At 42.3% G+C, this 13696-nt stretch overlaps 1 long non-coding RNA gene across 2 annotated transcripts; it reads left to right on the top strand.

Annotated features, from left to right (window-relative positions):
• Nucleotides 1-4885: 4885 nt before the first annotated feature.
• LOC118497051 lies at nucleotides 4886-13578 on the top strand. 2 transcript variants are annotated; one of them, XR_004899601.1, is made up of 4 exons: nucleotides 4886-5252; nucleotides 7789-7882; nucleotides 8477-9675; nucleotides 11343-13578. It is a non-coding gene; the product is annotated as an uncharacterized LOC118497051 (long non-coding RNA). The 2 variants fall into 2 exon arrangements; XR_004899602.1 differs by lacking the exon at nucleotides 4886-5252 and adding an exon at nucleotides 6607-7514.
• Nucleotides 13579-13696: the final 118 nt, after the last annotated feature.

The raw sequence follows: 13696 nt of genomic DNA, 5'->3' as shown, positions 1-13696 counted from the left end.
CCTTCCCTCCCCGCCGCCCTCCTCCCGCGGGTTTGGGCGATTCTCTTCTGCGCCGGAGCGCGCGGGCCGCACCCCCGCACCCGAGCGCGGCCGGGGGAAGCGGCTGGAGGGGACCGTCGCGGCTGCGGTGTCGGTCCCTCCCGGAGAGTGGCTGTGACAACAGCGAGAGCGACAGCTACTGCACATTGGGTGATGTCTCATTTCGCCCCAGTAGCCTTCAGGTCCGTGGGCCGGTTGGGGATTGCTGGGCGGGGGGAATGGCCAGAAAATTGGCAATCGCGTGGCCCACCAATGGTCAAGTAGATGGGTCCGTGGAGTCCCAAGGGCCAAATTGCTGTGGCTGGCTCGCAGGTCGTGGGCGTTTCTGAAGACGTGGCCGCGCTGCCGGGACTGCGGATCTGCACCCTGGCCTCCTCTCTGGCCCCTGCCCGAGAAGCATCTGAGCTTCTTTTTCTCTCAGTAGTGACCCAGCCTAAGGCTTCCCAATACCCAAGGGACTACACCTCCGAAGGTGCCAGAAAGAGGCAGAAGTCCTTCTCCAGCGGAAGGGAGACCGTCCTTGAAGAAGGCAGTTGGGCCAGAGGGGGGCAGCGCAGCGTCCTCGCTGCGGCTCTGATGGCTTGAACTGCCAGCCCAAGGTGGGAGGCTATTTCGTCCTCACCCCACTACCAAATAAGGCCTTGCGTGGTGACCTCTCAATGTCGGCTCGAAAGAGAGAGAGACGGGGTTCACCATTGCCAGGACACACGGGGCTGCCGGCTGTGAGAGCCTCCTTTCCCGGCCCCATTTCTGGAGGTTGAGTGGTCAATTATGCTTTCTGCGCCCCAGACGCATACAAGTTACTTGGACATTTTTACACTTTAAGCACTTCAGTCTAATAAGGTAGCAACGAAGAACCCCAAAGAGGGTGTTAAGGCAGAATCTGGCAAATCAGAAGCAACAAAAGTCGGTGAGCTGGTGAAGGGAAGGGAAGCCGCCGTGGAAGGGAAGCTCATCTTTGCAACGCTCCACTACTTCTTTGGAACCATTTGGGACAGAATAACTATTCCATGTTCATGTCTTGGGTTGCAAAGCAAACCAGAGGCCAAAAGCAGTAGTCGTATGGAGGAGGGTGGTTCAAATATGGGAGGGTGCCAGAATTTTGCACCCTGGGCCGGGGTCCCCTGCGCAGGCCAAGGTCCGCTCAGGTTCTCCCCCGCCTGGGCTCAAAGATTAGAATTAACTCAGAGAAGTGTCCCTTTCAAGGCCAGACCCAGGGGCGCGGGCGTCTGGTGGAGGAGGCGGGAGCCCAGGCGACACGCGAGCTGGCCACGTGGCTGTGCCCCGCTGAGGCTCCCAGCTTTGGTCCGGGAAACCCAGGGGTGTGGAGCGCATGGGTCCGGAGAAGGGGGTCAGCCTTGGTGCGGGAAATGAGAGCAAGAGACGTCCCTCCTGCGGGGGTCGAACAAGGAAGGCTCTGCTTTCTTGGGAGGGGTTTGTCTATCACCATTTTTTACAAATATTTAGAAACAATGACCACAGCGTGCCAACTGGCCTGCTTCGCGAGTCACTGACATATTTTAAAATGAAAGCCTGTCTGAAAATCAAATTCTACTTGACCTCCACTTAATAGCACTCAAGCAGGGCTCTTTAAAACAAAACGCACCCTGATAAGTACCCTGTGTTGCATCTTCTGCCTGTAGCACTTTATCTCGGAAGCAGTTAGGGACGAGGCATAAATTCTGCCCCACCCTCTACCCAGAGTCCTTTTCTTGTAAATCTGAGTTGCAGAGTATTCCGCAATTCTTACTTGAAGTGGTTGCAGAAATCTGGAGAAATTTCCACCTTTACTTACCTTATTTGTAAAAAAAGATCAATCTCAAATCTTTTTTTTTTTCCTTCAGCCGAATTTTCAAAAATAAAGAGATCAAATATTTGGATGCTTTCTTTTGTGGATGTGGGTAAGCAAGACAGGGACGTGTGGGCAAAGTGTGAGGGAAACCATACCTGACCAAGGGGATTTGGTGGGGGGGGTGAAAATGGGGGCAGAGAAACTGGAGGAGAAACCGAGTCCTTGACAAGGCAGCAGCCAGGGATCATTAGCCAATCCTACTTGCAAAGTCATCAATCTCCAAGACTAGTTCTTAAACAAGTGAGCCCAGCCCTTCAGCAGGCACTAAACTTCTAGAGGATGAAGAGCCCTTGGCCATTATAGAGACCTGCAGGGCTGAGGCGACTCTCTGGTTGACAATGCTTAGAAGAGGATTTAAAATGAGTGACCTAACTACGACTCCCCATCCCCACACGGAGTCCTCCTGACCCAGTCACAATGACCGACTTTAGTTCCGAGAAGAAATCTCTCGAACTCTTCCAAAGAGTGGAGGATGAGGATGAGACCGATTTCTGAGTGTTCGAATGTTATTTTTGGGGGCAGAAGGATGTAGCCTACCAAATGAATCACCTCTCAGAACGTCTGGAGCTCAATACTCCCCAGTTTGCATAACGTTCCCTGGCCTGATTGTTCCACTCTGCTCATCTATAGCTATATCCTACCTAACATTGTTTTTAAAAATTATCCACTCTTGCTGAAGCAAGAATAAAGGCAGGGTCCCTTTCTATGTGCTGAGGAGCTGAATGTAATTCTGCATATGTCGCATACACACTAATGATAACTTCAAAAACACTCAGTTGAACATACGAAGTCATAGTTTTAAAAGCCTAATTTTGGGGCTCTTAAAAAACATTCTTTGAAATTTCCCTTTGAGCCGGACCTGAGCCTGACTTGAAAGTCAGTGGAACACTACCTTCGTTGGGAATACTGGATCAATTGCAACTTAATCATTTTGTCTACTTCTAAAGTAAATTTTCTGAAAGAAATTAACCAAAATCAAAAAAGTTCTCTTTTGCACGCGATAATTCAAAATGAGCTTTGTGTTCAAACTGCGAAGTTGGCATGTTTGCAGTCCTTCCTGAGGAATGCGTGCTGTGTTAATTTTTTTTTAAACAGAAGTTAAGAGTTAGGGATCTCATACTGAGCATGTGCAATAAGTATGTACAGATCTGCATCTTACAGTTTGAATATGCACTGGCATTCTCTTAGCAACAATCATTCATAAATACTTTTAGAGAAGGAGAGGAACACACTGTGAAACTGTTAGCAAGCTGGTAAATTTTGGAGTTGGGTCTTGCACAAACGCTGAGTAGTCAGATCTGTGTCCACTCTTTCTCCTCGGTCTTTGGATGACCTACCACCTGCTTGTTGGCTTAGAGTTCTGTGAAATAATTCCTCCAAATTGCATGAATGAAGCACAAGATCATTCCCACAGAAGGGGGCGCAAATTGGAAAAGGCTGCAGTGAGTGGATCTCCTCTGAGATTGCTCCTTGTAGATGAGATCTTATTTTCATCACTGCATAGGGATGTGAGTGAGAGCATTTCTTCAAAGGGAAATGTGAAGTTTGTGGCAGCACAAATGACCTTGATAACTGTAAAAGCAGACCCTTTCTCTGTGACACAGGCAGCCTTAATGATGTTTGAGCCCCTTGCCCTAACTAAGGGGTCATTCTCTTTTAATGATAGGTTAATTCATGATTTTAACTGATTCTACCTTTCTCTTTAGGAATTTCTTTAAAAAAAAACAAAAAACAAACTAAACTTGTAAGTAACTAAAACTTGAAGCTTGCAGTCCAGAAATGAAGTGGAAAAAAATATAAAGCACAAGCAATTGAATTGCCAACACCTCAAATGAACAAATCAAATTTTCAAATAAATATTAATTTTTCAAATATCTGGCATTCCTCACACAAAGTGAGACATAACTTGCCAAACTTCTAGGGAGGGAAGAATCAGAGTGTAGAGACAGACGGAGTTTTGAAGAGCCTTTCCCCAAATGCTTTTAACTTGCTGGGAGTGCAGGCTTGGAAGTCTGTTCTCCATCTTTGCTGCCCATTAGCCTTGTGGAAATACACTCCCACTTTACTTACTTCGAATAATCGCTGCAATAAATAATTGAAAAGAGAATATAAGAAATGCATAGTTGTCCATAGAGGCTTTTATCATGGCCACAATCTTCTTACATCATAGCATTTTTACCTCCTTTTTAATCATCCAATAATGGAGCAATTGAAATATAAATCAAATGATTTACATTCTATGTTTTTTTCCAGCTAAATATCCCTTTCTAATGACAACTTTCATCTCTCTTCAAGGGTTTTTTTTTTTTCTTCCACAAATGGCTTTGCCCGAAGCCCTAAATGCTACATCCATTGTTTAGTTTGATTCTTTCTACAGAAAACATGTTGTTTTTGCCAGTGACCACAAGAGGACACAATTTCCCAGAGAACTTGGTTTAAAAAGAAGCTGGTGGAAGAGGCAAGCTAAGGGCATGGTAAAAATACTCCACAATTAAATGTCATTTCAGGGATGTATAGTTGATTTACGTCACTTTTATTAATTTTTAAAAACAAACATGAATTGACATTTAAGCTTTAGTGTTTTTGGAAAAATTATGATCTTTTCTCTTTATTGTAGAACAGAGTTTATTGTAGAAGAAGCATACATTAGTGAGAATAAAAATACCATTTTAAAGGAAAGTATATTTTACATTAGCAGAATTTCATGCAAAACTGTCATTGACCAGGAATTTTATTTTCTTAACTTCAGAGCCATGTTTGACAATTAGAACCAGTTAAAAAAAAAAAAATATGGCCATTCCAGAATGCTGTTGAAAGTGAATTTTTAGTTGGGGCATTGGGAATGTCATTACATAAAAAATTACATGGAAATTATATTTTGTCAATTATATTTTAATGCACACAGTAGGTTAAAACCTCAAATTATTTTTTCAAAGCTGTAGAAAAATAAGGGAGTTAAAAAGTACTAACTCCCACCACTTACCCCAAATTATTACAGATCGTCTTTGACTTAACTTAAGATTGCCTTCCGCTTTTCTCTACTTCCTTCCAAAAGATTTCAGGGCTGAGTTCTTTGTAAATTAAAGTTAAAATGAATTACGTCTTGATCTTTTTCTGGAAGAGTTTTGTGGTTCCGGCAGAGTGCCGTGACATCCAAGATGGGGCATTTCAGTTTTAGTGGGAACCCAGGGCTTTTGTTTGGCATTTGTCTCTTCTTGCGGATATGTCCCTAATCACATCCTCTGAGACCCTGCTGGAGGGACTGGGCAGTGGACCGAAAGACTTGGAAAAAGATGAGGGAAAGACAAGAGAGAGAGAACAAAGTGAAAATAAGGGAGAGAGAGCAGAATGTGGAGAGAGGGTAGAAGATGGAGCTGAAGCAAGCGAGAAAAAGGGAATCGATAGAGAAAGAGAGAATGAAGCTTCCTGTGCAGGGGGAATAAAAGGCTTAAATGACAAGAGTGAGAAAGAAATCATTGCACTTAGTGGGAAATAGGAAAGCATCAGGATTATTTGCCTCAGATTCTGCCTGAGTTATAAGTAGCTGCCTGGCCTTTATTATAGGCATTTAGTTTTAAAAATCCTTGTCACTCTCACCTAAATCATAACAACAACAACAAAAACCACACAAGAAACAGGCTGAAGGGCCATGAAACTTTTTTTTAAATTATTTGTTTATTTTTAGAGAGAGGGGAAGGGAGGGAGAAAGAAAGGAATGGAAACATTGATGTGTGAGAGATATATCGACTGGTTGCCTTTCTCATGCCCTCAACTGGTGACCTGGCCTGCAACTCAAGCATGTGCCCTGACTGAGAATCGAACCAGTGTCCTTTCAGTTCACAGGCTGGCTCTCAATCCACTGAGCCACACCAGCCAGGGTGGGCCATGAAACTTTTAATTAAAGTTGATGTTCATCTAATTGGCATGGCCTGTCCAGAATTAGAGCAAAGATGGTAACACATTGTCCTTATTGGATCTCAGGACGGTGAAGGAGGACATCTGGGGGAATACTGATGCCATTCCTCCTGGAAAAATGCTATGAGCCATGATAGGATTTCAGAAATGTTGTGTGGTTGCTAAGACTCATTAGTTATTTTCCACTTGACCTCCAGAATGGAGATCAAACTGGTTGTTTTTCCCTGTAGTTAATCAGGATCAATGCTTTTGCCCTCTCCACCTCAGATTCCTCAGGGAAAGACATAGTGTAAGTGATGAGTCTTATTCTCACTCACCCCTACTCAAGACCTCGAGAGATTGTAAGGTTCCGATTCTGCCTAATGATGCATTCAGGAGATGTGAATTCTGGTTTCCACTGGCATTCATTAATTGCAACACGTTTATTGATTTGTAATTTAACATACATTCCTTGAAGTCTTTAATTACTTTCGATCTCTGAGTAAGAAGATTTAGTCTTTGACATCAAGGATGTCTCAGTCTAGTGGGAAATCAAATACGTAAACTATTTTCTGACATGGAGAGCTAAATGCTGTGATAGATGTTTTCTTTCTCTTTCTTTTTTAAAAATTGACTTTATTGGGGTGACATTGGTTCACAAAGCCACACAGGTTTCAAGTGTACAACTGGAGAAAACATTATCTGCACATTTCATGGTGCACCCATCACCCAAAGCAAAGTCTTTTTCTATCCCCATTTCCCCTATGGGTCCACCACTACCTTCCCTCACCCCTCTTTCCCTCTGGCTGCCTGACATATTTTTAAGTAGTGCCAAGAAAGAACGCTGAACCTCATCTAAGGCAACAGAATGGCTTTGTATTTTGGGAAATCACCTCACTGTGATGGTAGCCTCCTAATAGACTTCCAGGAAGCCTGTCCTGGAGAGAAACCCACAGAATGGCCCACTGACCAAATGAAGATGCACATGACACATGGTTTGTTGAATCAATTTGAAACATACAGCAAGAAAAGGAAGTAAATGGGGCAGATTAATATACTACAATAGGTTGCAAACAAGCAGTAAGGACCATGCTACCAGGATCTCGGGGAACACAGATCCACAATGTTAATATCCTTTCATTAATATCATCTCTGTGTGTGTGTGTCTGTGTCTTCCTGTCCCTCTCTCTCTTCCCCTCCCCTCTCCCTCCCTCCCTCCCTTTTCCTCTTTTTCCTATCCCCTTTCTCTCTATCACTCAGGCTTCCTTGCTGATGGGGTAAGAGGTCCAAAGTTTATGGTATGCAGTATTAGAGGATGGCTGGAGCTCTTGGCCTACCAGAGAGGCACAAGGCAAATGTGTTCTTTGTCAGATGAGCTTGACACTTAGCCTACTGAGTGGTTATGTATTTTATCTTTCTGTCTTTGCCAGAAAGACACGTGGGCCAGGTCCAGTGTCACCAATAGGAGTCCTGTTTAAGATATCATAAATATGGGTTCCCTGGGAGCTTTATGACTACTTGATGCTTATGTAGTTTTTCTGTCCCTTCCTACTTACTTTACTGATGTCTCCGATGTCTCTCAGTTTACTTATTTCCTCCTTGTTTCTCTTACTCTCTTTAGCAGAATCAGATATTCATAAATAATACAGCAAGCCTACACTGCAGTTTTCCTGAAGTATGCAAGTACATTATTTCAGCATAATCCTAAAGGATTAATGGGGCAAACCAGGTGAGAAGTAGAAGGGGTAGGAGGAGAGAAAGACGCTGGGAGTGGCATGGACAAAGGTGTGACATTGAGCATGCATGGTGGCCTTCTCAGGGACCTGTGGGGAGTGTTGGGTAGCTGGAGGTGGAAGGAGTATAGAAGCAGCCAGAAATGATGCAAAGTGCAGATCACAGCAACTTTGTGTGTCATGCTAAGGAATTCAGGTTGTATTCTAAGTGCAATTGGAAAATGGAAGAACGTTGAGTCAGGAAAGTACATGATGAGATTTATGTTTTAGAAATGTCAGTCTGTGGACAGATACAGTGCAGGGGATGGATGAGACAGGTGATTAGATTTAGGAGGATCTCTCATCAACCCACAAAACACCGAATGTAAGTACATCAGTTGACTTGCGTGAACATACATGATTGCAGTAGCTATGGGGGTGTGGACAGGATAATATAAAGTTGGGAGGAAATGACAGGGCTAAGGGGGATTATGGAGCCTCAATTCTTTCTGTAAGATGAAATAAATGGATAGATAATTACAAAAAAATAAAAAATACGTAAACATGAAAGGCTTTTAGAAATTATCTTGTCTGACTAGTAAGTTTTATAGACGAAAAGTTTTCTCTATGACTGCTTGTAACTAAGATTAGGCAATAACTGGAACCTGAAAGCATTTTCCTAAGTGATGAGAATTCTAGAAACTGTGTGTGGCCAACTGCAGGCATAAACATTTGTGCCAAAAATGAGTAAAATAGGCAGGAAAGTGGTTTGAAGGGGGACAGAAGGGCCTCCTTCCAAAAACCACCTTACACTTCCCATAGTCATGCTTTAAATCTATCATGGGTAACTCATTAATTTGGGGCCTGGCATTGTCCTCTCCAGGCTCCTCTTGTAGATGGCAGAGTCCCCACGGTGAGGTCACCCATTAGGTCACTAACACCTTTAAGTGGATTAGATTGTATGATGTTTTTCCTCAAGACTGGAGGGGCTCTGGGCAACCGAAGGACACTGGGACGTACGGGAGAGGCCGGACTGAGGGGCTGGGAGAATTGTGAAGAAACAGAAGGTCGTGGTACTAGCGCCTTTGTGAGTCTTCCAAGTGGAAGCAAAGGTGGTGGTTCAAGGGCCTGTGCGAGCCTTGCCTGCCTGCTATTCCGGGTGGCTGAAGACGTCCAGCTGTCATTTGGATTCAGTTCTGATAGGTAGAACACAAAGAGGCAGTGAGGAAACTAGAGTGCGCTGGCCTTGTCTCATCATCCTGATCTCTGTCAAGGTCTTAGAACCTTGACATGGGTCCATCAAATAAAGGAACACTCTTCTATTTACTATCGGGTATAAATTAAGAGAAAACAATAATTCATGATCTTTTGGTTTTAACTCTAATGGGTCTGTTTATACGTAGTGTGTCCAAGACCAGAAATATTTCTGGGGAACAGGAGTGTATATAGTGACTGAGAAAACAGAAATATCCACTAATGGTCATAAGTAACCTTAATGCAGCCTTATTTTCAGTCAAGGTTTTGAGGAGAGATCATTGTTAAAAAATACCCTAAAGAGAGACAAAGATGTTAATTCAGAAGCACGTCAGCAGGGCTGAGCTATCTGAAGAGCAGACATTACAAATGAACTGTATTTAACTTATATTTTAATTGGGCCATCCTCTGAAATAGACTACACAGGCTGATAGAATATTCAGGAAAAATAAACTCTACTTCTAGATTTATGTAACATTTACTCACTGTTATTTTCATTATACTGATTCTTATATGAAAATTGGGCACCCAGATAATTTATAGAATCATTAAAATATTTTACAGCAGTCCATTTAACACAAATCCTAAATGAGAGAGGGAGAATTTGAGGGCAAACTTTGGCAAGGCAGAACGACTGTCAGATTTGATATGTGGGAACACCAGCAGCGAGGCTGTGATCACACGTGCGCCGCAGCTCCTGTCATTTCCCCGAGTTCACAGGTAAGGCAGAGAGTCGTACTGTTGGAGGAATTCTGTGGAACGAAAGCAGACTGAAAATAGGAACTTAAGTAATTTCCCTAGATTAAACTAGATGATCATTTTACTCTAATTAAAAAAAAATTGTTTTAAAGCATTACAATTACAGAACTGGAGAAACTGCTTAGAAGAGTCACCTCATTCAAGTCATAGATGACAAGAGTTAGGGTAAGTTTTAGTTCTTCCTTTTCTGGCAAGACAGGATGGCCATAGAGGACAGTGTAGTAGATGATACCCTGGATTCTGGAGCCAGTTCGTGGATGTTCAAATATGGCTAAACTTCTCCCTGCCTGTGACCTAAAGGATGTTACTTATCCCCCCAAGCTTCCAGTGAAGGAGAAAGAATAATGTACTTGAACCTGAGATGAAATAGAGCCATAAGAGCTAACCACTTAAAATGATGCTTGGCACTTGATACATGTTTGATATTATTATTGTAAATGAAGAATAAGTTTTGCAGTACCTTGTAGACAGAGCTAAAGCATTCACATTCAATTCTAAATGAAGAGTGCAAAGGGAAAGTTTTAAAGGGTCATTGAGGAATTCAAGTGATGATCCAGTACTGTTTGAAGAGCAACTGCTTCTATATCTTTGTCCAAGCCCCTAAAGACTCAAAGTTCAGGGGGGAAATGCTAACTGGAGGAGATTCAATGATTCTATACCCAAGCTGCACAGAAATGGTGACAGGAGGCATATGACCTCTTCAATTTCTGTGTTGGATGGTGTTTTGCCTGAGCTGAAGATTCTCATATTCAGCTGTGCACTTGGCACCACAGCGTGGGTTCCTCACAGAGAAGTGGAACTTACTGTTGCTCTCAAATAACTTGCAAATCAGTAAATTATTTATATAATGTTAAAAAAATTTATAACCATTTTTCCAATGAGAGTCGACATTCAATATTGTATTTGTTTCAGGTGTACAAATACAATAGTGGTTAGACATTTATATAACTTACGAAGTGATTTCCCGCAAAGTCTAGTACCCCCTGACACCGCATGTAGTTGTTACAGCACTGCTGACTATATTTTCTAGGCAGTATTTGCAGCCCCATGTTTACCTAATTGTTTAGCTTAAAACCTCTGTTTTCATCAGCCCACCCCCTCCTCCATCCATCCAAGTGGTCATGGGAGTGCACTCTCCACCAGCCCCTGCAGTCTGGGTGCTCACCTAATAACGGTGAGTTGGTTTGGATGTGGGGCATTCAGAGCTGCTGCAGAGCTGGCATTTCCAGAGTGCAGAGCATTGCGACTCTCTGTATCATAAGTCGGTGTTGGGTGGTTCATCTTGGGATCTCTTTCATTCATGTTAGTATTTTCTTCCCACGCAGCCCAACGTCCATAAGAAACCAGATGCTTCTCACATTCCCCAGGGACTCCATAATGTGCAAAAATAGGCTCCACAAATACTTGCTTATTGATTGTTATTTTCTTTAGAAATGTACACAAAGTGCATTTTTAGGTCAAATATCCCTCAGTGGACCCCACTGTCACCCTAAACCTACATTTTAGCCAAATACTTGAGTGACAATGACACAGAGTGATATCTATTACTCAGAGATTAAAAACACTTACTTTGAAAGTATTAATTTGGACACTGTTTCTTCCCACAAACATTCAATTAAATATTACCACTCACTGGATTCTGAAATTGTTCAATAAACGTATTTTGTCTTGCTCTCCCAAATGTTGTATCCAATAATTAGGAGAATGTTTTGCTTTGTATAGTAGCACCGGCGGGACATGGCTTAACACGAGTGTTGGTAAGGATGAAAGAAAAACTATAATAAAGCAAAACTTCTCTGTAAATTTTCTGTTTTGTTTACTTGGCCAAGAAGAAGCTGAAGAAGTTGCGCCTGTGCTGGAAGAGGAGGAAGTCTCACAGAGCCAGAAGTTAGAGTAACAAAGTCTCTGGGAGAAAGTACTAAGTGACGGAAGTGCCCAATCTGAGGCTGCGACAATCTTCCTATTCCATATGGGAGGACAAGAAGGGGAGTTAGTTCTCAGCTAGCTGACATGGCAGTCCTGTCCTTTGCTGATTCCTCAGGATGGCATAAGCGTTTGAGGCGTGCTCCTCTGCTCATGATATGAAGATATCACTCCGCCACAAGCGGGAGACAGAGGAAGATTCACTTGACAACAGTACCGAGCAGCAGGAATAATGCCAACCCAGCAATATGCCAAGGTCTTTGGCATGCACGGGCTTTTCTCTGGGGACAGAGAGACTGGTTAGGAGGCCACTGCTGTAATGAAGGTGAGAGGTGATTGTGACCTAAACCAGGGTGGTAGCAGTGGAGTTGGAAAGAGGTGATCTAATTCCGGGTATATTTCGAAGGTACAGGCAACCGGTTTTGCTAAAGATAATATATGAGGTATAGGGGAGAGGGATCCAGTGTGACTCGAAGGCTTTTTATTTGAGCAAGAGAAACGAAGCATTGGCAACTACGGAGATGGAGAAGGCTGTGATCGAACACAGTTCAGGGGAGCTAGAAAGTTCAATTTCAGACATGTTGGGTTGTCTGTTAGAAATCCAAGTGGAATTGTTGGGCAGGCAGTTGAACACGCAACTCTGGAGTTTGTGAGAGAGGTGTGGCTGGAGACAAAGTTTGAAGTATGTCAGCATATCGATAACCTTTTAAGCTATGTAACTGTAGGAGATTACCATGGGAGGAAGGGTGTGAGGAAGAGATGAGGAGGAAGCCAAAAAAAAAAAAGGTCATCACTGCTATGGAAGGAAAAAAAAAATCAGAGAAGGTGTGTAGGGATTAATGGGGAAATACTATTTTAAGTAGGGTGATATTGTGAAATTAGAGACCTTTCATTTTCCCAAGAAGAAACCAGTAATAAATGGATAAGAAGCAATAATCAATAATAAAAGACATAAAACAATTCTCTAGAGTAAAAAAAAAAGCTAATGGGATTCATAGACTAGAATGATACACTGTATTCCAGACAAAGTGGATGAAAATGGAATCACACCTATGAACATTCTCAGGAAAATGTTGGCTATTGAAGATAAAGAAACCACCCTACAAGCATCCAGGTAGAGCACATGGATGGCTCATAAAGGAATGCGTATCAGGCTACTTCGGTCTTTTTCATAAGAACACCTGCCCAAAGAATGCCATCTAAGACGTTCCTCTTTCCAAGCAGAGTCACATTTACACATAAGAACAAGTGTGGAAGGACCCAGAAAATACCATTGCGTCCTCTTACAAACAACAAACAAAAGGTCAAGTATATTCTTAGGTTACTGTGAAAGACACAAGAACTGTGGTGAGCAATGATGAAAGGAAACACACACACAGGGAGGGGGGCGAAGAGAGAGAGACCACGAGAAGTCCAACTATTCCTGGTACTGTGACCTGAGAGGAGTTTTTTCCTCCCACTTAATTTTTTTGGAGAAGGAAGCACTGAGTGTCGGTAAAGGACAGTATCTTTGAGCACATCTGTATATTAAGTACATAACATATTTCATATGGCTATTCTTTTTAAAAAATAATGCCATTTAGGTTAGATTTATGATATGGTGGCAAAAAGAATTTACTGAAAGTAAACATCCCAGAGGTTCATTTCTTTTCATGAGGTTTCATTCTGTTACAGATTTTTGAGTATCTTGAACACGCACATACTGGTGGCTCTCCTCACCAAATGTTCTCTCCCTTAACTGAGATGTTGAAAGTTGTTTGGAAGTGATTTTGAGATTTTGCTTCCTGAAATCTAACAGTAAAATGTGATCATTGAGGTTAACAGCGAAGTGACTATTTTCTTGAGAAAACCATTGTGCCCAACAAAATCTTAAGTGGAAGACTTATGCTTAATGTGAAAGTTTTGTTACCCGTGGTTAGATGCAAAGGTATAACAACGAACAGTTATTCTCTTCTACCACTTAGTGCTATTGGCCTAAATCTGTCTCATCAAAGAGAAAGTCACAGTAGACACACTAACTAAAACTATGGTAGATGTATTATAATTTTTAAAATTTAAAATAAGTTATATTAAACTGTTTTTTAAAAATTTTTGTTTCACTCAAATGTATACTGCTCATACTGTCATAAATGAAAATAACTTTGAGTTGTCTCTGATAAGGTATAGAACAGATTTATGCTCCATCACATTTCATGTTCTTTTCATTTTGTATGTACAGTTAGCCCATTTTCCTTTCTGTAACCTAAGAATGGTACCTTGTGAG

This window comes from Phyllostomus discolor, chromosome 10, assembly GCF_004126475.2.
Source record: "Phyllostomus discolor isolate MPI-MPIP mPhyDis1 chromosome 10, mPhyDis1.pri.v3, whole genome shotgun sequence".
Lineage (NCBI taxonomy): Eukaryota > Metazoa > Chordata > Mammalia > Chiroptera > Phyllostomidae > Phyllostomus > Phyllostomus discolor.
This window is presented reverse-complemented; position numbering and strand designations above follow the sequence as displayed.